The sequence below is a fragment of the Kogia breviceps genome, chromosome X, assembly GCF_026419965.1.
Source record: "Kogia breviceps isolate mKogBre1 chromosome X, mKogBre1 haplotype 1, whole genome shotgun sequence".
In the NCBI taxonomy this organism is placed as follows: Eukaryota; Metazoa; Chordata; class Mammalia; order Artiodactyla; family Physeteridae; genus Kogia; species Kogia breviceps.
Window position 1 is genome coordinate 88,377,052 of NC_081330.1, and position 22,995 is coordinate 88,400,046.

A 22,995-nucleotide genomic window follows, 5' to 3' on the forward strand; every position below is an offset into this window, starting at 1 on the left:
ATGTGTGCATGTGCTGTGTGGGGTTTGCTTGGTTTTCTTCTTATCCCCTTTTAACCCTTTAAGAATTTTATTTTAAGGTCTGTGTCACAGTAGGAATATTAGATACTGTGAGTAAACAAACATTAAGATCGCCTGAAATTATACTACTTTGAGGATGCTTTAAACATTTCAGTATATATCTTTATGGACTCTTTCTTTTGCATAAATGCATATATGACTGTATGCCACCCCCATGGAATCGTACTATAAGGTTTGAACAAAACTTTTTTTTTAACTTATCATGAACATCTTTTCATTACTGGTAATTGTACATTTACATCATTATTTTTAATAGATGCCCTTATAAGTTATTTAATCAGTCCTCTATTGTTGGACTTCTAGATTTTTCTCCAATATTTCACTATTATAACCATGGTTGTGATTAATATCCTTGCATATATATATTGAAAATTATGTAAATTTTAATTTAATCTCTGCATTGTGATTTCAGTAACACTCATATTTTTTTGGAGTAGGGGCCACAAAATGTAAAATATTTACTATCTGGTCCTTTGTTGTTGTTGCTATTGTCATTTGCTTTTTTTCTTCCAGTTTTATTGAGATATAATTGACAGACAACACTGTGTAAGTTTAAGGTATACAGCATAATGATTTGACTTAAATACATCATGAAATGATTATCACAGTAAGTTTAGTGAACATCGTCTCAAATAGGTACAAAATTAAATAGAAAAAAATATTTTTCCCTGTGATGAGAACCCTTAGGATTTACTCCCTTAACAATTTTCATAGATAACATACAGTAGTAGTGTTATCTTTAGCATGTTGTACATTACATCTCTAGTACTTATTTATCTTATAAATCTTTTGACTGCAGTAACGCTCATCTTTTTTTTTTTTTTTTTTGCGGTACGCGAGCCTCTCACTGTCGTGGCCTCTCCCGTTGCAGACCACAGGCTCTGGACGCACAGGCTCAGTGGCCATGGCTCACAGGCCTAGCCGCTCAGTGGCATGTGGGATCTTCCCGGACCTGGGCACAAACCGATGTCCCTTGCATCGGCAGGCAGACTCTCAACCACTGTGCCACCAGGGAAGCGCAACACTCATCTTTTAGTGATACTCTGTTTGTAAATGGGGGAGATAATTTCCATTCACTTGGTAGTAGGACACATAGTGAAGATATGTCAAGTATTTTGCAAATTGTGTACTCTAGCTATGCTAAAGAATGTTTAGGTAAAACTTGAAAATATTTTAGTGGTAGGAACTGCCTAGGGGAATACCTTCTATTATTCACCTGTGGAAAGGTTGAAAGATCCCATAAGGTCTTACTACTCCAAGTGTAGTCTCTGGACCAGTAGCATGGACGTCACCTGGGAACTTGGAGCAGCAGGTTCCTAGGCCTCTTCCCAGACTATTGAATCAGAGTCTACCTCTTAGTAACATCTGCAGGTGATTTGTATGCACAGTAGAGCTTGAAAAGCACTGAAATAAGGAACTAATTCCAAGAGCTAGCTGAATCAGAGGAGGAATTCCCTTAATACACCAACATGAGCTTTATATTATATCATATATACTGATTCCTGGCATCCACTCCAGACTTTCTAAATTAGAATCTTCAGGAGGTGAGGCCCAGGAACTTACTTTTTAAAAGAAATCAATTAATTAATTAATTAATTTTGGCTGTGCTGGGTCTTCATTGCTGCACGCGGGCTTTAGTTGCGGTGAGCAGGGGGGCTACTCTTCCTTGTGGTGTGCGGGCTTCTCATTGCAGTGGCTTCTCGTTGCAGAGCACGGGCTCTAGGTGCGCAGGCTTCAGGAGTTGTGGCTCGCGGGCTCTAGAGCGCAGGCTTAGTAGTTATGGCACATGGGCTTAGTTGCTCCGTGGCATGTGGTGTCTTCCCGGACTAGGGCTCAAACCCGTGTCCCCTGCATTGGCAAGTGGATTCTTAACCACTGTGCCACCAGGGAAGCCCCAGGAGCTTACTATTATTATTTATATTTTTTATGAAGTTTTATTTTATTATTATTATTTTTTGGTCACACTGTGCAGCTTGAGGGATCTTAGTTCCCCAACCAGGGATCAAACCTGTGGCCCCTGCCCGTGGAAGCTCAGAGTTTTAACCACTGGACCGCCAGGGAATTCCCCACAGGAACTTACTTTTCTTTTTTTTTAACATCTTTATTGGAGTATAATTGCTTTACAATGGTGTGTTAGTTTCTGCTTTATAACAAAGTGAATCAGTTATACATATACAAAAGTTCTCCAGGTAATTGGATATGTAGCCAGATTTGGGGATCTCTCATGTGGAGCAAATGTTGTAAATTTTAATTTACAAAACTAAAGTACATTTTAATTTATACAAAGAACAACAATTGCAATCTTCTATTCCGAAAGGAATGTCAGAATTAGTGGACTTAGTTGATACAATTTTTGGATCTCATTTCACCTTCTGCATATTTGGAATTAGGAAAAACTAACTTATTTAGAATCCCAAAAGGATAAGGGCATCATCTTTTAATTACTTTCCTGTGAGTAGTATGCAGTTTGTAATGTATAATTTTTCATATTTTTCTGTAAAGTCTTACTCTTTATTATATAATTAAACAATTTTGTTGAAAAATGTCCCAGTGAGCAGTTTAAATGTTTAAATTATTCTTGATTCTTTCCCAACCTTTGTTTATATATATGTGTGTGTATAATATATAAAATTGGTGTGTCTATACTTTTGTTATCAATTTGACATATATTTTCTATTTATTAACATCATTAAAATATGTAAACTATGTTTTATTGCATACATACCACCTCTTAATCTTCTCCCCTGAAATTTGGCAGTTCTTTTCTTTCTTAAAATTTTATTTTTGCATGTTTGATTTGAAATTCACAGCTCAGAAAAAGGTTTTTATACCTTTTTCTCTTGATGGCATTTCCCCCTATTGTAGATATTTGAGCCTTGTGAAACAATTCTTAAAAGCCTCATATCCATTTATTTAGAATACATAGACTTTAGGGCAGTGCAAAGAACCAGGAGAGACAGATTTTACTGCTGATATTTGACTTTGAGATGTTAAAAACAAACAAACAAATCCATTGATGATGTGGGTCAGATTTAGGATTTGGCCATAAACATTTGCATTTCAACAGTTTGTCATATTTTATGGTTTCTATAATTTGATTTTTAATGCAATATTGGGAAGAACCTGTTGTTCTTTGTAAAGAACTTGTAGATTACTTGGTAATTGCTTGGTAAATTGGTAATTTATTGTGAGTGAGGGCTGTCGTTTTATTTAGAAGACTTTTAGTTCATGATGTTGAAAGACCTGGTCACATGTTACTAAAAGACCTGTTTAGTAACTTTTAGAAGGAGTCAATCACAAGAGTTTGTAATAGTTTTCTCCTACACGAACAACATGAAAATCAACAACACCTTGCTTTTACATATGGAAACACAACCACTTTTAGCTTTACTTCCGCTAGCATGCTTTTCATTTGTTTTCTTGATGGAACTGAGTTTTCATAGAACGCTATTTTCCAATTGAAGGAACATCATAGATATGTAAAATTTTTTGTTATTTGACTGTTTCTAAAATATATTTGAGTGTGCTTGTAATAAGCTTCACTGTGGGGTCAATTCTGTGATTATGTGCTTTTCAAGGTAATTAATTAAACAGGCCTTACTTAAGTAACATCTAACAACTAGACCTCTAACAAGTCAGCTATAGTCTCTGAACTGAACCAAAAATGGCACTGAAAAGAAAGATTTAAAAAAAGACATAGTTGACTGTAGCAAGTTGATGTGTTGAGTGAGCATTCTAAAACACTTTGTTTATAGTAGTGAATTTATTCCAAGCAATGCAGTAGAAGTAACAGTTTAAAGATCTATACTTCCATGCCTAAAGTATCTTATCAAAATTGTGGAGGAACTTGTTTCTGTTTTATTTTCATGTATCAGATAAAAACACTTTGGGGAGAAGTATATTTTAGGCAGACCTACATTTAATTGTGAAATTAGAATTAGATAATAATGTGAAAATAGCTGAATTTCCAATAAAGGAAAAAGTAATTAAAATATATGCTAGAATTTCTGTTTCTGAATAAATATTGTTGTCTAAAGTATTCACTCTGGGATATTTTTGCTCTTAAAATATTTTTATTATGACCCTCTTGGAAGTGATTCCAGATTCTGTTAGAGCTACACAAGAAAATGCTTCATTACATATAAGCACACCCTAAGTAGTGTTATTCAGTTTTAATTTCCCACTGTCTTCATCAGACCCAGCCCTCAAAGTGCAATACTCTCATAGGCAAAGAATGATTACATCGAAGGGAGGAGGGATAAAACTTGCTTAACTATATATGTTCTAGTTTCTTTGTTTAAAAGCTAGTCACATAACTTTATTAAGTATAAACCAAAGACAGATGTTTTCATAAAATGACAAAGGGTGAGAGTGGCAGGAGACAGACTTGGTCTGGGAAATACCATTAATTTCCCCAGTTAGTTCAATGAGTTAGTTTTGAGCTCACTATCTGCTTGATAGATAACAAATTGATACATCTAGCTGGCTGAATGAATAATTGCACCCCAAAGATGTTCATGTCCTAATCCCTGGAACCTATAAATATGTTACGTAACATTGCAAAATGGATTTTGCAGCTACGATTAAACTAAAGATCTTGTGATAGGTAGATTATCCTGGATTATCTGGGTGGGCCCAGTGTAATCACAAGGATTCTTTTTTAAAAAATATATTTATTTATTTGGCTGCTTTGGGTCTTAGTTGAGGCACGCGGGATCTTTCATTGTGCCCTGTGGGCTTCTCTCTAGTTGTGATGTGTGGGTTTTTCTTTCTCTAGTTGTGGCGCGTGGGCTCCTGGGTGTGTGGGTTCTGTAGTTTGTGGCATGCGGGATCTCTCGACGTGCACGAGCTCAGTAGTTGTGCTGCACAGGCTTAGTTGTCCTGCAGCATGTGGGATCATCTTAGTTCCCCGATCAGGGATCGAACCCACGTCCCCTGCATTGGAAAGCAGATTCTTTACCACTGGACCACCAGGGAAGTCCCACAAGGGTCATTTTGAGAGGAAGGATGGCCATTAGTCAGAAGGAGATCTGACAATGGAAGCTGAGGTTGGAGTGATAGGAATGTGGGCAACCTCTCAAAGTTGGGAAAGGCAAGGAAACAGATTCTTCCCTAGAGCGTACAGGAACACAGCCTTGCCAACACCTTGATTTTAGTTGAGAGAGACTCATTTGGATTTTTGATCTCTACAATTGGAAGATAATAAATTAGTGTTGTTTTAAGCCACTAAATTTGTGGTAATTTGTTATAGCAGCAATAGGAAATGAATACAGTACACATAGCTATCATTCATTCATTTGTTCATTCATTCAACAAATAAATATTCAGTACCTACAGTGTACCAGAACTGTGCTAAGTGCTAGGGACGTAATGGGGATAAAAAGCAGACACAGGCACCATTTTCATAAAGCTTACAGTGGAGGGAGTTTATAGTCAGTAAGAAGAAGGCTTGGAGATTGGAATTAGTGAAAAGATGAAAGGGCTGTTAAATATAGATTTGTTTCAAAGAAATGGTAGGGTTGGGAATAGCAAGCAACATGGATACTACTCCTTTACTACTTAGTTTTCTTTTTTATTTTGAGATAATTTGCTACTAACAGAATAATTGCAAAGATAGTATAGAGAAGTTCCTGTATGTCCTTCACTCAATTTTCCCTTATGCTAATATTTTAGTCAGAGAACATTTATCAAAACTTAAGAAATTAGTATTACTACAGTACTATGAACTAAAGTACAGAACTTGTTCGAATTTCACCAGTTTTCCTACTGATGTTCTTTTTTCAATGGTATGATCCAGTTCAGGATCCCACATTGCATGTAGTTATGTCCCTTTAGTCTCTTCTAATCTGTGACAGTTCTTCAACCATTGTTTTTCATGATCTTGAACTTTTTTTCTTTTTTTTCATGATCTTGAACTTTTAATGAGTACTGCTCAGTTAGTTTGTAGAGTGTTCCTTAATTTGGGTTTGTCTTATGTTTTCACATGATTAGATTTAGGCTATGAATTTTGGCAAGAATACCATAGAAATGATGTACCCTTCTCAGTGCATCATAACAGGGGGTACATGATGTCGATATGGATTACTGGTTATGATAACCTTTATCATTTGGTTAGGGTGGTGTCTGATAGGTATTCTTTATTGTAAATTAATATTTTCCCTTTGTAGATTAATAAATATCTTGGGAATAGATACTTTGAGACTATGCAAATATCCATTTCTCCTCAAACTTTCCCTTATTATTTTAGCATCCATTAGTGTATTTTTCTTATAATAAGTATTACTCTGGTGTTCTAATGGTTATTTCCTATTTCCCACATTCCTTTTACATTTATTAATTGGAATTACCTCTTAGTTTTATGTGGTATCTTTTAAGTGTGACCGTTAAGTTTCTGAAAACCCAAAAATCAGGGAAATTTGTCATTGAGGAACTTTAATATATCTTAAGTTATTAATGTGTCATACACTTTTGCATTTATCAAAATTAGTATTAATTGAGTACTTATGTAGGTACTTAATTTGAATATTTTATTTAATCTTGCAATAGTTATATGAAGTAGGGATGATTAGTTTTCAGGTGGTAGAAGTGAGGTTTAGATACATCAAGTAACTTTCCCAAAGGGGTAGAGTAAGGATTTATAGTCCATCAATTGTATATATAAAACACTTACATAGATGATTTAAGAATTTCCTCCTCATTACTTATTTGAGCAGATCACTCTTTCATGTTTTTAACCATTTTACAACAAATGATTTCTTAAATGGACACTGTTTAAAATAAGATTCTTTTTTCCCCCCAAATGAGTTAGAACTTAATTTTGGGCTTCAGGATCAGCATCAGAGACTCTAGTCTGAGAAATCATCATTCCTGTAAAATAAGGTTCTTAACATTAAACTAACTGCTGAAGCTCAAAGGGTACTAGTTAATGGTGTCATTTAAGGCCACTCTCTGGCTTGGGGGCTCTGAGGAACAGTTTCATGGTTGGGTTACCATGGTTCAATGTCTGGCCTTCACCTTTTATCAGTGTCCAGAGGTGGTTGGACATGTTGGGGAGACTGACTTGTGCTAACTCAAATGCCTAGGTTTAGGACAGAAATTTATTAATTTAGAATGAATTAATGAATTAATTTTATCTGATATAGTTGTTAGGTCATATGGTCTAATTGGTCTGTAGGTTAAATACATGGGAAGCTAAATTATAATCAGAAGCTGGCTTAGTAAGTACAGAGTCAGAACAAAGGTACTAGATGTCCCTGTGTGTCCTGCTAAGATGGTATACTGACTAAATGAACTGGATGCTCAGGTTCTAACTGGATGAGGATATCCTCTTTGTTCAACAGTACTGGAAGACAAGTGAACCTGGTTATGTCTGTGGTTCATCCCCCTTTCCATATGTTATCTTTACCACCATCGATGAACACTTTTCTTTAGGTATTTTTTTTAACATCTTTATTTGAGTATAACTGTTTTACAATAGTGTGTTAGTTTCTCCTTTACAACAAAGTGAATCAGTTATACATATACATATGTTCCCATAACTCTTCCCTCTTGTGTCACCCTCCCTCCCACCCTCCCTATCCCACCCCTCTAGGTGGTCACAAAGCACAGAGGTGAACTCCCTGTGCTATGCTGCAGCTTCCCACTAGCTAGCTAATTTACATTTGGTAGTGTGTATATGTCACTGCCACTCTGTCACATCGTCACAGCTTACCCTTCCCCCTCCCCATATCGTCAAGTCCATGCTCTAGTAGGTCTGTGTTTTATTCCCATCCTACCACTAATCTCTTCATGACTTTTTTTTTTTAGATTCCATATATATGTGTTAGCATACGGTATTTGTTTTTGTCCTTCTGACTTACTTCACTCTGTATGACAGATTCCAGGTCTATCCACCTCATTACAAATAACTCAGTTTCATTTCTTTTTATGGCTGAGTAATATTCCATTGTATATATGTGTCACATCTTCCTTATCCATTCATCTGTTGATGGACACTTAGGTTGCTTCCATGTCCTGGCTATTGTAAATAGAGCTGCAATAAACATTTTGGTACATGACTCTTTTTGAATTATGGTTTTCTCAGGGTATATGCCCAGTAGTGGGATTGCTGGGTCATATGGTAGTTCTATTTGTAGCTTTTTAAGGAACCTCCATACTGTTCTCCATAGCGGCTGTATCAATTTACATTCCCACCAGCAGTGCAAGAGGGTTCCCTTTTCTCCACACCCTCTCCAGCATTTATTGTTTCTAGAGTTTTTGATGATGGCCAATCTGACCGGTGTGAGATGATATCTCATTGTAGTTTTGATTTGCATTTCTCTAATGATTAATGATGTTGAGCATTCTTTCATGTGTTTGTTGGCTATCTGTATATCTTCTTTGGAGAAATGTCTATTTAGTTCTTCTGCCCATTTTTGGATTGGGTTGTTTGTTTTTTTGTTATTGAGCTGCATGAGTTGCTTATAAATTTTGGATATTAATCCTTTGTCAGTTGCTTCATTTGCAACTATTTTCTCCCATTCTGAGGGTTGTCTTTTGGTCTTGTTTATGGTATCCTTTGCTGTGCAAAAGCTTTGAAGTTTCATTAGATCCCATTTGTTTATTTTTTTATTTTTTTTATTTTTTATTTTTATTTTTTTTAACATCTTTATTTGAGTATAACTGTTTTACAATAGTGGGTTAGTTTCTCCTTTACAACAAAGTGAATCAGTTATACATACACATATGTTCCCATAACTCTTCCCTCTTTTGTCACCCTCCCTCCCACCCTCCCTATCCCACCCCTCTAGGTGGTCACTAAGTACAGAGGTGAACTCCCTGTGCTATGCTGTAGCTTCCCACTAGCTATCTAATTTACATTTGGTAGTGTGTATATGTCCCTGCCACTCTCTCACATCGTCACAGCTTACCCTTCCCCCTCCCCATATCCTCAAGTCCATGCTCTAGTAGGTCTGTGTTTTATTCCCTCCTACCACTAATCTCTTCATGACATTTTTTTTTTTTAGATTCCATATATATGTGTTAGCATACGGTATTTGTTTTTGTCCTTCTGACTTACTTCACTCTGTATGACAGATTCCAGGTCTATCCACCTCATTACAAATAACTCAGTTTCATTTCTTTTTATGGCTGAGTAATATTCCATTGTATATATGTGCCACATCTTCCTTATCCATTCATCTGTTGATGGACACTTAGGTTGCTTCCATGTCCTGGCTATCGTAAATAGAGCTGCAATAAACATTTTGGTACATGACTCTTTTTGAATTATGGTTTTCTCAGGGTATATGCCCAGTAGTGGGATTGCTGGGTCATATGGTAGTTCCATTTGTAGCTTTTTAAGGAACCTCCATACTGTTCTCCATAGCGGCTGTATCAATTTACATTCCCACCAGCAGTGTAAGAGGGTTCCCTTTTCTCCACACCCTCTCCAGCATTTATTGTTTCTAGAGTTTTTGATGATGGCCAATCTGGCCGGTGTGAGATGATATCTCATTGTAGTTTTTTTTTTTTTTTTTTTTTTTTTTTTTTTATTTTATTTTATTTTTTTTTTATTTATTTTTTTAACATCTTTATTGGAGTATAATTGTTTTACAATAGTGTGTTAGTTTTCCCTCTACAACAAACTAAATCAGTTATACATACACACATGCTCCCACATCTCCTCCCTCTTGCATCACCCTCTCTCCCACCCTCCCTATCCCACCCCCCCAGGCGGTCACACAGCACAGAGGTGATCTCCCTGTGCTATGCAGCAGCTTCCCACCAGCTATCTAATTTACATTTGATAGTATATATATGTCCCTGCCACTCCCCCACTTCGTCACAGCCCACCCCTCCCCCTCCCCATATCCTCAAGTCCATGCTCGAGTGAGTCTGTGTTTTATTCCCGTCCTACCACTAACCTCTTCATGACATTTTTTTCCCTTAGAGTCCATATATATGTGTTAGCATACGGTATTTGTTTTTCTCCTTCTGACTTACTTCACTCTGTATGACAGACTCCAGGTCCATCCACCTCATTATAAATAACTCAGTTTCATTTCTTTTTATGGCTGAGTAATATTCCATTGTATATATGTGCCACATCTTCTTTATCCATTCATCTGTTGATGGACACTTAGGTTGCTTCCATGTCCTGGCTATTGTAAATAGAGCTGCAATGAACATTTTGGTACATGAGTCTTTCTGAATTATGGTTTTCTCAGGGTATATGCCCAGTAGTGGGATTGCGGGGTCATATGGTAGTTCTATTTGTAGTTTTTTAAGGAACCTCCATACTGTTCTCCATAGCGGCTGTATCAATTTACATTCCCACCAGCAGTGCAAGAGGGTTCCCTTTTCTCCACACCCTCTCCAGCATTTATTGTTTCTAGAGTTTTTGATGATGGCCAATCTGACCGGTGTGAGATGATATCTCATTGTAGTTTTGATTTGCATTTCTCTAATGATTAATGATGTTGAGCATTCTTTCATGTGTTTGTTGGCTATCTGTATATCTTCTTTGGAGAAATGTCTATTTAGTTCTTCTGCCCATTTTTGGATTGGGCTGTTTGTTTTTTTGTTATTGAGCTGCATGAGTTGCTTATAAATTTTGGATATTAATCCTTTGTCAGTTGCTTCATTTGCAAATATTTTCTCCCATTCTGAGGGTTGTCTTTTGGTCTTGTTTATGGTATCCTTTGCTGTGCAAAAGCTTTTAAGTTTCATTAGATCCCATTTGTTTATTTTTGTTTTTATTTCCATTTCTCTAGGAGATGGGTCAAAAAGGATCTTGCTGTGATTTATGTCATAGAGTGTTCTGCCTATGTTTTCCTCTAAGAGTTTGATAGTGTCTGGCCTTACATTTAGGTCTTTAACCCATTTTGAGTTTATTTTTGTGTATGGTGTTAGGGAGTGTTCTAATTTCATACTTCTACAGGTAGCTGTCCAGTTTTCCCAGCACCACTTTTTGAAGAGGCTGTCTTTTCTCCACTGTGTTTCCTTCCCTCCTTTATCAAAGATAAAGTGACCATATGTGTGTGGGTTTATCTCTGGGCTTTCTATCCTGTTCCATTGATCTATATTTCTGTTTTTGTGCCAGTACCATACTGTCTTGATTATTGTGGCCTTGTAGTATAGTCTGAAGTCAGGGAGCCTGATTCCTCCAGCTCCATTTTCGGTTCTCAAGATTGCTTTGGCTATTCGGGGTCTTTTGTGTTTCCATACAAATTGTGAAATTCTTTGTTCTAGTTCTGTAAAAAATGCCAGTGGTGATTTGATAGGGATTGCATTGAATCTGTAGATTGCTTTGGGTAATAGAGTCATTTTCACTATGTTGATTCTTCCAATCCAAGAACATGGTATATTTCTCCACCTATTTGTATCATCTTTAATTTCTTTCATCAGTGTCATATAGTTTTCTGCATACAAGTCTTTTGTCTCCTTAGGTAGGTTTATTCCTAGATATTTTATTCTTTTTGTTGCAATGGTAAATGGGAGTGTTTTCTTAATTTCATTGTCAGCTTTTTCATCATTAGTGTATAAGAATGCCAGAGATTTCTGTGCATTAATTTTGTATCCTGCTACTTCTCCAAATTCATTGATTAGCTCTAGTAGTTTTCTGGTAGCATCCTTAGTATTCTCTATGTATAGTATCATGTCATCTGCAAACAGTGACAGCTTTACTTCTTCTTTTCCTATTTGGATTCCTTTTATTTCTTTATTTTCTCTGATTGCTGTGGCTAGAACTTCCAAAACTATGTTGAATAAGAGTGGTGAGAGTGGGCAACCTTGTCTTGTTCCCGATCTTAGTGGAAATGGTTTCAGTTTTTCACCATTGAGAACAATGCTGGCTGTGGGTTTGTCATATATGGCCTTTATTATGTTGAGGAAAGTTCCCTCTATGCCTACTTTCTGCAGGGTTTTTATCATAAATAGGTGTTGAATTTTGTCAAAAGATTTCTCTGCATCAATTGAGATGATCATATGGTTTTTCTCCTTCAGTTTGTTGATATGGTGTATCACGTTCATTGATTTGCGTATATTGAAGAATCCTTGCATTCCTGGAATAAACCCCACTTGATCACGGTGTATGATCCTTTTAATGTGCTGTTGGATTCTGTTTGCTAGTATTTTGTTGAGGATTTTTGCATCTATGTTCATCAGTGATATTGGCCTGTAGTTTTCTTTCTTTGTGACATCTTTGTCTGGTTTTGGTATCAGGGTGATGGTGGCCTCATAGAATGAGTTTGGGAGTGTTCCTCCCTCTGCTATCTTTTGGAAGAGTTTGAGAAGGATAGGTGTTAGCTCTTGTCTAAATGTTTGATAGAATTTGCCTGTGAAGCCATGTGGTCCTGGGATTTTGATGGTTGGAAGATTTTTAATCACAGTTTCAATTTCAGTGCTTGAGATTGGTCTGTTCATATTTTCTCTTTCTTCCTGGTTCAGTCTTGGCAGGTTGTGCATTTCTAAGAATTTGTCCATTTCTTCCAGGTTGTCCATTTTATTGGCATAGTGTTGCTTGTAGTAATCTCTAATAATCTTTTGTATTTCTGCAGAGTCAGTTGTTACATCTCCTTTTTCATTTCTAATTCTATTGATTTGAGTCTTCTCCCTTTTTTTCTTGATGATTCTGGCTAATGGTTTATCAATTTTATTTATCTTCTCAAAGAACCAGCTTTTAGTTTTATTGATCTTTGCTATTGTTTCCTTCATTTCTTTTTAATTTATTTCTGATATGATCTTTATGATTTCTTTCCTTCTGCTAAATTTGGGGGTTTTTTTGTTCTTCCTTCTCTAATTGCTTTAGGTGCAAAGTTAAGTTGTTTATTCGAGATGTTTCCTGTTTCTTAAGGTATGATTGTATTGCTATAAACTTCCCTCTTAGAACTGCTTTTGCTGTATCCCATAGGTTTTGGGTCGTCGTGTCTCCATTGTCATTTGTTTCTAAGTACTTTTTGATTTCCTCTTTGATTTCTTCAGTGATCACTTTGTTATTAAGTAGTGTATTGTTTAGCCTCCATGTGTTTGTATTTTTTACAGATCTTTTCCTGTAATTGATATCTAGTCTCATAGCGTTGTGGTCAGAAAAGATACTTGATACGATTTCAATTTTCTTAAATTTGCCAAGGCCAGATTTGTGACCCAAGATGTGATCTATCCTGGAGAATGTTCCATGGGCACTTGAGAAAAATGTGTATTCTGTTGTTTTTGGATGGAATGTCCTATAAATATCAAGTAAGTGCATCTTGTATAATGTATCATTTAAAGCTTGTGTTTCCTTATTTATTTTCATTTTGGATGATCTGTCCATTGGTGACAGTGGGGTGTTAAAGTCCCCTACTATGATTGTGTTACTGTCGATTTCCCCTTTTATGGCTGTTAGTATTTGCCTTATGTATTGAGGTGCGCCTATGTTGGGTGCATAAATATTTACAATTGTTATATCTTCTTCATGGATCGATCCCTTGATCATTTTGTAGTGTCCTTCTTTGTCTCTTGTAATAGTTTTTATTTTAAAGTCTATTTTGTCTGATATGAGAATTGCTACTCCAGCTTTCTTCTGATTTCCATTTGCATGGAATATCTTTTTCCATCCCCTCACTTTCAGCCTGTAAGTGTCCCTAGGTCTGAAGTGGGTCTCTTGTAGACAGCATATATATGGGTCCTGTTTTTGTATCCATTCAGCCAGTCTGTGTCTTTTGGTGGGAGCATTTAATCCATTTACATTTAAGGTAATTATTGATATGTGCGTTCCTATTACCATTTACTTAATTGTTTCGGGTTGTTCTTGTAGGTCTTTTCCTTCTCTTATGTTTCTTGCTTAGAGAATTTCCTTTAGCATTTGTTGTAAAGCTGGTTTGGTGGTGCTGAACTCTCTCAGCTTTTGCTTGTCTGTAAAGGTTTTAATTTCTCCATCAAATCTGAATGAGATCCTTGCTGGGTAGAGTAGTCTTGGTTGTAGGTTTTTTTCCTTCATCACTTTAAATATGTCCTGCCACTCCATTCTGGCTTGTAGAGTTTCTGCTGAAAGGTCAGATGTTAGCCTTATGGGGATTCCCTTGTGTGTTATATGTTGTTTTTCCCTTGCTGCTTTTAATATGTTTTCTTTGTATTTAATTTTTGACAGTTTGATTATTATGTGTCTCAGCGTGTTTATCCTTGGGTTTATCCTGTATGGGACTCTCTGTGCTTCCTGGACTTGGTTGACTATTTCCTTTCCTATATTAGGGAAGTTTTCAAGTATAATCTCTTCAAATATTTTCTCAGTCCCTTTCTTTTTCTCTTCTTCTTCTGGGACCCCTATGATTCGAATGTTGGTACGTTTAATGTTGTCCCAGAGATCTCTGAGACTGTCCTCAGTTCTTTTCATTCTTTATTCTTTCTTCTGCTCTGCAGTAGTTATTTCCACTATTTTATCTTCCAGGTCACTTATCCGTCCTTCTGCCTCAGTTATTCTGCTACTGATCCCGTCTAGAGTATTTTTCATTTCATTTATTGTGTTGCTCATCGTTACTTGCTTCCTCTTTATTTCTTCTAGGTCCTTGTTAACTGTTCCTTGCAATTTGTCTATTCTATTTCCAAGATTTTGCATCATCTTCACCATCATTATTCTAAATTCTCTTTCAGATAGATTGGCTATTACCTCTTCATTTGTTAGGTCTGGTGTGTTTTTATCTTGTTCCTTCATCTGCTGTGTGTTTTTCTGTCTTCTCATTTTGATTATCTTACTGTGCTTGGGGTCTCCCTTTTGCAGGCTGCATGTTCGTATTTCTATCTATTTTTGGTGTCTGTCCCCAGTGGCTGAGGTTGGTTCAGTGGGTTGAGCAGGTTTCCTGGTTGGGAGGACCAGTTCCCCTGTTCTGGTGGATGAGGCTGGATCCCATCTCCCTGGTGGGCAGGTCCACGTCTGGTGGCATGTATGGGGATGTCGGTAGCCTTACTGTGATTCTAGGCAGCCTCTCTGCTAATGGATGGGGCTGTAGACCTGTCTTGCTCTTTGTTGGGTATGGGTTGTCCAGCACTGTTCGTTGCTGGTCCTTGAGTGAATCTGGGTCTTGGTGTTGAGATGGAGATCTCTGGGAGATTTTCACCGTTTGATATTATGTGGAGCTGAGGGGTCTCTTGTGGACCAGTGTCCTGCGGTTAGTTCTCCCACCTCAGAGACACAGCCTTGACACCTGGCTGGAGTGCCAAGAGCCTTTTGGGAGGTCTGAGGTCTTCTGCCAGCGTTCGGTGGGTGTTCTATAGGAGAAGTACCACGTGTAGATGTATTTCTGATGTATATCAATCAGATCTTGGTGGACCACATTCCTGCTTGCCATGGCACCAGAGTAGAAATCTCAGCCAGTGGCTCTGCCCATCTGCAGAGCCAACTTGGTGGCCCTGTCTGGTCAGGGAGCTCATCCAACATGCAAAGGGACTTCAATCTCTCCAGGTTCCTACCCCAGCTATACTGAATTCCTTGCAGCTCCCTTGAATCATTCGCCAATTCACGCCACCCCCTTTTTAGGTATTAATACATACTATTGCTGTCTAAAAGCTTTAACATGCTCATATGGCCAAACTGTGATTATTATATGCTGATTTCTTGATTAATACTTTGATGTTACCATTTATAAATTATAATTATCCTAGTGTGTGTTTATTTCATTTAGTTTTACACATATCTCTCCATGGAAGTGGTTTGTGAATGAGGTATCTGTAGTCATTACTGTGAATATTGTTTCTGAGAGGCAGAGCTTTGAACTAGGAAGTACTTGGAATTCATAATACAGCAGACCTAAGTTCCAGTTTGCCTGTGCCAGTTAGGTACCTTGGGCAAGCTAAGCAGTTTAGCATTTTGGAGCATTACTTTTTCACTTTTTTAAAACAGAAAAATATAATAATTATTTCTGATATCCAAAAAAATAAAGAATAACATAATGGAAATTATGTACCTACTGTTCAGCTTGATAAATAAAACGTTGAGAATTAGAGATAATGCTTATAAAGCACATGGTACTTGTTTGAGTATTCAGTAAATGTTAGTGATAAAATACTGAGTAACCTCATATTTATCCAGAATATTCATTGATATTTAAGAACCATTTTGAAGCCTTCATAGCATTCATCTTTACTTGAACAAGTTATTTTATAATACAGCTTTTATAACAATGTTGATGATTTCTTCCTTTTTTCACGTTTGCAGAAACAGATCCACATAGCCTCTGACCTGGTTCTGTAGTGTTCATTGTTGGTGTTTGCATTAAGAGACATAGCTGACAACTCCATAGTTTACCTTTTGGAAACTAAATGCTTCTTATCTTGAGTAAATACATATGCAGGTTAGTCATGTTGGTATTGTGCCTTGTCTCAGGAAAGATTTTGCCTACATTTTTAGCATTCCCTATATTATAATAGATTAAGTGTTTAGTTAACATGAGGACAGTATTTCTTTTTAAATAAGTGTGGAGTAGTTAAAATCTGTTTGGTAAATTTGTATTTGACCTCTATTATATTTATCAGCCATATAAATTAATATTTGTAACACTGAAAAATTGATATTTGATACTATTTTTTGGTGACCTTACTACTGGAGACAGTAGATTTAGGGATCATTTTTGTAGACTATAATTTTCCTACTCTGTCAGCTCCATTAGCTGTCACTGCTCTCTAGTTTGCCTTTTGTGGTTCATCACTCCTTTCTTGAGTACGAACTCTACTCATTGGCAACGTGTGAAAATTACCTTATCAGAGTGGTTATCATTAGTACAATAGAGTGTATGTGTGTGTGTCTGTGTGTCAATTTGTCTGTGTTTAAAGGAGGATTACTATAGTAGCTGAAAACTTTCCTCTGATTTTGGTGCTAGTTTGACAGGTTTACTTTCCTCTCACTGAATTAGAAGTGGACCTTTGAAGATCTTGGCCATACCTTTTTAGTGGACTTACCTCCAGCATTATGTCTGGGACAGCAGTTGTAATTTTGTAAAGCTGTTTACTCTTAATGCTGACTACTTTTGATCCATAGGATCAAAGGAGAAAGTGTAGTCATTTAGTTTGGTACATGAAAGACTTGTGTTCTGTTAATTTAATCAGAAGGCATCAAAATTTATTCATTATTCTTCAGAGTAGATCTGCTGATCTATCATGAGAGGATGACTCCTAGCTAATTACAGGGACATTTAGGATTTATTAGTCATTTTAGGTTAGCTAGGAAAGCATAAACACTTTACTTGTTTCCAGCTCTCTTCTAAGGTTGTTGTTCCTTGCTTTTGTTCTTTGAGTTCCTTAACTCTTCTTTTTCAGGCTTTAAAAAAAATTGAGATACACTGTGTAAGTTTAAGGTGTACAACTGTTGGTTTGATACATTTATATATTGCAATATGATCACTATAGTAACATTAGTTAATACCTTTGTCATGCATGTCACATATTTATCATTTCTTTTTTGTGTTGAGAACAGCCAAGATTTACTCTATTAGGAAGTTTGAAGTTTGCCATACAGTATTGTTGACTATAATCATTATGCTGTATATTAGATCTCTAGAACTTATTTCTCTACTAGTTGTAAGTTTGTACCCTGAAATAATATTCCCCTACCCCTCAGCCCCTGGTAACCACTATTCTACTCTGATTTTGCAAGTTCAGATTTTTAGACTCCACATATAAATGTATGATATTTGTAATTTGAAGGGATATCTGCATACCCATGTTCATTGCAGCATTCACAGTAGCCAAGATATGGCAACAACCTAAGTGTCTGTCAACAGAAGAATGGGTAAAGTAGATGTGATGTGTACATGTATACAATGGAATATTATTCAGCCATGAGAAAGAAGGAAATCCAGCCATTTGTGACAACATAGAAAGACAAGGCATTGTGCTCAGTGAGATGTCAGAGAAAGACAAATACTATAAGTTCCTTAACAGTTTTTTGAAATAAATTTTTATTGTGAAAAAATGTACATAACATAAAATTTACCATTTTAACCATTTTAAGTATACATTTCAGTGGCATTAAGTACGTTCACCGTCACTACCATCCATTTCCAGAACATTTTCATCATCACAAACTGAAACTCTGTACCCATTAAACAATAACTCAGGTGTCCATCAACAGATGAATGGATAAAGATGTGGCACATATATAAAATGAATATTACTTAGCCATCAAAAGAAACAAAACTGAGTTATTTGTAGTGAGGTGCATGGACCTAGAGTCTGTCATACAGACTGAAGTAAGTCAGAAACTTACTAACACATATATATGGAATCTAAAAAAAAAAGGTTCTGATGAACTTAGGGGCAGGACAGAAATAAAGATGCAGATGTAGAGAATGGACTTGAGGACACAGGGAGGGGGAAGGGTAAGCTGGGATGAAGTAAGAGAGTAGCATTGACATATATACACTATCAAATATAAAATAGATAGCTAGCGGGAAGCAACTGCATAGCACAGGGAGATCATCTCAGTGCTTTGTGACCACCTAGAGGGGTGTGCTAGGCAGGGTGGAAAGGAGACGCAAAAGGGAGGGGATATGAGGATATATGTATACATATAGCTGATTCAGTTTGTTATACAGCAGAAACTAACACAACATTGTAAAGTAATTGTACTCCAATGAATATGTTAAAAAAAACCCAAACAACTCCCCATTCCCCACTCTTCCCATCCCCTGGTAACCACTTTCTGTCTCTATGAATTTGTCTATTCTAGGTATCTCATATAAATGGAATCATACAATATTTGTTCTTTTGTATCTGGGTTATCTCACTTAGCATAATGTTTTCAAGATTCATCCGTGCTGTAACATGTATAAGAATTTCATTCCTTTTAAGACTGAACTTGGGGCTTCCCTGGTGGTGCAGTGGTTGAGAGTCTGCCTGCCGATGCAGGGAACATGGGTTTGTGCCCCGGTCCGGGAGGATCCCACATGCTGCGGAGTGGCTGGGCACGTGAGCCATGGCCGCTGAGCCTGTGCATCCGGAGCCTGTGCTCCGCAACGGGAGAGGCCTCAGCAGTGAGAGGCCTGCGTACCACACACACACAAAAAAAGACTGAACTTGTATGTATATACCACACTTGTTCTGTCCATTCATCCATTGATGGACATTTGTATTGTGTCCACCTTTTGGCTCTTATGAATAACACTGCTATGATATTAGTGTACAAATATCTGCTCAAGTCCCTGCTTTCAATTCTTTTTGGTATATACCTAGAAAGTGGGATTGCTGGATCATATTTCAGTATTTTAGGAACTGCCATACTGTTTTCCATAGCGTTCATTTTACATTCCCGCCAGCAATGAACAAGGGTTCAATTTACTCCACGTTTGCCAATATTTGTTATTTTCTGTGTGTGTGTGTGTGTGTGTGTGTGTGTGTGTGTGTGTGTTAATAGCCATCCTAATGGGTGTGAAGTGGCATCTCATTCTGGATTTGATTTGCATTTCTCCAATGACTAGAGAGGTTGAGCCTCTTTTTGTGTGCTTATTCACCATTTGTATTTCTATTTTGGAAAAATGTCTGTTCAATTCCTTTGCCAAATTTTGAATTGGGTTGTTGCTGTTGTTGAGTAGCAGGAATTCTTTTATGTATTCTGAGTATTAATCCCTTATTTGATATAGAGTTGCAAATACTTTCTCCCATTCTATAGATTGCTTTTTCACTGTCTTATAGTGCCTTTAATGCACAAGTTTTTAATTTTGATTAAGTTCAATTTATATATTTTATCTTTTGTTGCCTATGTGCTTTCACTTAAAAATTTATTGCTAAACCCAGTGTCATGAAGATTTTTGCCCTATGTTTTCTTATAAAAGTTTTATAATTTTACCCCTTATGTTTATTAGGTCTTTGATGCATTTTGAGTTAATTTTTGTATATGGTGTAAGGTAAGGGTAACCACTATTCTGCTCTCTGTTTTTACAAGTTCTTCATTCTTTTGCACATGGATACTCAGTTTCTCCAAACTTTTGTAAAGAGACAATCCTTTCTCCATTGAATGATCTTGACACCCTAGTTGAAAATCATCTATTTGACTATTTCTACGAGGGATTATTTCTAGCTCTATAGTATGTTCCATTGACTTTTATGACAGTATCACAGTGTTTTGATTACTATAACTTTGTAGTAAGTTTTGAAGTCCAGAACTCCAACTTTGTTCTTTTTTCAACATTGTTTTCGTTATTTGAGGTCCCTTGAAATTCCGTATGAATTTTAGGATGTTTTTTTTTTAATTTCTAGGTTATATAGGATAATTTTTTTATTTCTGAAAAAAAAATGGGATTTTGATAGAATCTGCATATCTCTTTTGGCAATGACATCATAACAGTATTAAGGTATTCAATCTATAAACATGGGATGTGTTTCTATTTATTTATGTCTTCTATAATTTTAGCAATGTTTTGTAGTTTTAAGTGTTATAAGTCTTTTGCCTCCTTAGATAAGTTTCTTCCTAGATATTTTAGTTTTGATGCTATTATAAATGGAATTATATTCTTTTTTTATTTTTTATTTTTTTATTTTTATTTTTTTAACATCTTCATTAGAGCACAACTGTGCTACAATGGTGTGTTAGTTTCTGCTTTACAACAAAGTGAATCAGTTATACATATACATATGTTCCTATATCTCTTTCCTCTTGCATCTCCCTCCTGCCCAGCCTCCCTACCCAACCCCTCTAGGTGGTCACAAAGCACCCAGCTGATCTCCCTGTGCTATGCGGCTGCTTCCCACTAGCTATGTATTTTACATTAGGTAAAATTTTACATTAGGTCCATGCCACTCTCTCACTTTGTCACAGCTTAAACTTCCCCCTACCCACATCCTCAAGTCCATGCTCTAGTAGGTTTGTGTTTTATTCACCTCCTACCCCTAGTCCCTTCATTGCATTTTTTTTCTTAGATTCCATATATATATGTCAGCATATGGTATTTGTTTTTCTCCTTCTGACTTACTTCACTCTGTATGACAGATTCCAGGTCTATCCACCTCACTACAAATAACTCAGTTTCATTTATTTTTATGGCTGAGCAATATTCCATTGCATATATGTGCCACATCTTCTCTATCCAGTCATCTGTTGATGGACTCTTAGGTTGCTTCCATGTCCTGGCTATTGTAAATAGAGCTGCAGTGAACATTTTGGTACATGAGTCTTTTTGAATCATGGTTTTCTCAGGGTGTATGCCCAGTAGTGGGATTGCGGGGTCATATGGTAGTTCTATTTGTAGTTTTAAGGAACCTCCATACTGTTCTCCATAGTGGCTGTATCAATTTACATTCCAACCAGCAGTGCAAGAGTGTTCCCTTTTCTCCACAACCTCTCCAGCATTTATTGTTTCTAGATTTTTTGATGATGGCCAATCTGACTGGTGTGATATGATATCTCATTGTAGTTTTGATTTGCATTTCTCTAATGATTAATGATGTTGAGCATTCTTTCATGTGTTTGATGGCAATCTGTATATCTTCTTTGGAGAAATGTCTATTTAGTTCTTCTGCCCATTTTTGGATTGGGTTGTTTGTTTTTTTGTTATTGAGCTGCATGAGTTGCTTATAAATTTTGGATATTAATCCTTTGTCAGTTGCTTCATTTGCAACTATTTTCTCCCATTCTGAGGGTTGTCTTTTGGTCTTGTTTATGGTATCCTTTGCTGTGCAAAAGCTTTGAAGTTTCATTAGGTCTGTTTGTTTATTTTTGTTTTCATTTCCAATTTCTCTAGGAGGCGGGTCAAAAAGGATCTTGCTGTAATTTATGTCATAGAGTGTTCTACCTCTGTTTTCCTCTAAGAGTTTGATAGTTTCTGGCCTTACATTTAGGTCTTTAACCCATTTTGAGTATATTTTTGTATATAGTGTTAGGGAGTGTTGTAATTTCATACTTTTACATGTACCTGTCCAGTTTTCCTAGCACCGCTTACTGAAGGGGCTGTCTTATCTCCACTGTATGTTCTTGCCTCCTTTATCAAAGATAAGGTGACAATATGTGTGTGGGTTTATCTCTGGGCTTTCTATCCTGTTCCATTGATCTATATTTCTGTTTTTGTGCCAGTACCATACTGTCTTGATTACTGTGGCTTTGTAGTATAGTCTGAACTCAGGGAGCCTTATTCCTCCAGCTCCATTTTTCGTTCTCAAGATTACTTTGGCTATTCGGGATCTTTTGTGTTTCCATACAAATTGTGAAATTTTAGGTTCTACTTCTGTAAAAAATGCCAGTGGTAGTTTGATAGGGTTTGCATTGAATCTGTAGATTGCTTTGGGTAGTAGAGTCATTTTCACAATGTTGATTCTTCCAATCTAAGAACATGACATATCTCTCCATCTGTTTGTGTCATCTTTAATTTCTTTCATCAGTGTCTTATAATTTTCTGCATACAGGTCTTTTGTCTCCTTAGGTAGGTTTTTTCCTAGATATTTTATTAGTTTTGTTGCAGTGGTAAATGGGAGTGCTTTCTTAATTTCACTCTCAGATTTTTCATCTTTAGTGTATAAGAATGCCAGAGATTTCTGTGCATTAATTTTGTATCCTGCTACTTCTCCAAATTCATTGGTTAGCTCTAGTAGTTTTCTGGTAGCATCCTTAGGATTCTCTATGTATAGTATCATGTCATCTGCAAACAGTGACAGCTTTACTTCTTCTTTTCCTATTTGGATTCCTTTTATTTCTTTATTTTCTCTGATTGCTGTGGCTAGAACTTCCAAAACTATGTTGAATAAGAGTGGTGAGAGTGGGCATCCTTGTCTTGTTCCTGATCTTAGTGGAAATGGTTTCAGTTTTTCACCATTGAGAACAATGCTGGCTGTGGGTTTGTCATATATAGCCTTTATTATGTTGAGGAAAGTACCCTCTTTGCCTACTTTCTGCAGGATTTTTATCATAAATGGGTGTTGAGTTCTGTCAAAAGCTTTCTCTGCATCTATTGAGATGATCATATGGTTTTTCTCCTTCAG

General features: G+C 36.6%; 1 protein-coding gene and 1 non-coding gene across 5 annotated transcripts in view; one reads left to right on the forward strand and one right to left on the reverse strand.

Moving 5' to 3' along the window:
* Window positions 1-22,995, forward strand: part of WNK3 (WNK lysine deficient protein kinase 3) — a 186,198-nt gene that overhangs the window by 20,755 nt on the left and 142,448 nt on the right. The gene's annotated exons all lie outside the window — the stretch shown is intronic.
* On the reverse strand, window positions 6,880-6,947 carry LOC131749067 (small nucleolar RNA SNORD52). Its single transcript, XR_009333180.1, has one exon. It is a non-coding gene; the product is annotated as a small nucleolar RNA SNORD52 (small nucleolar RNA).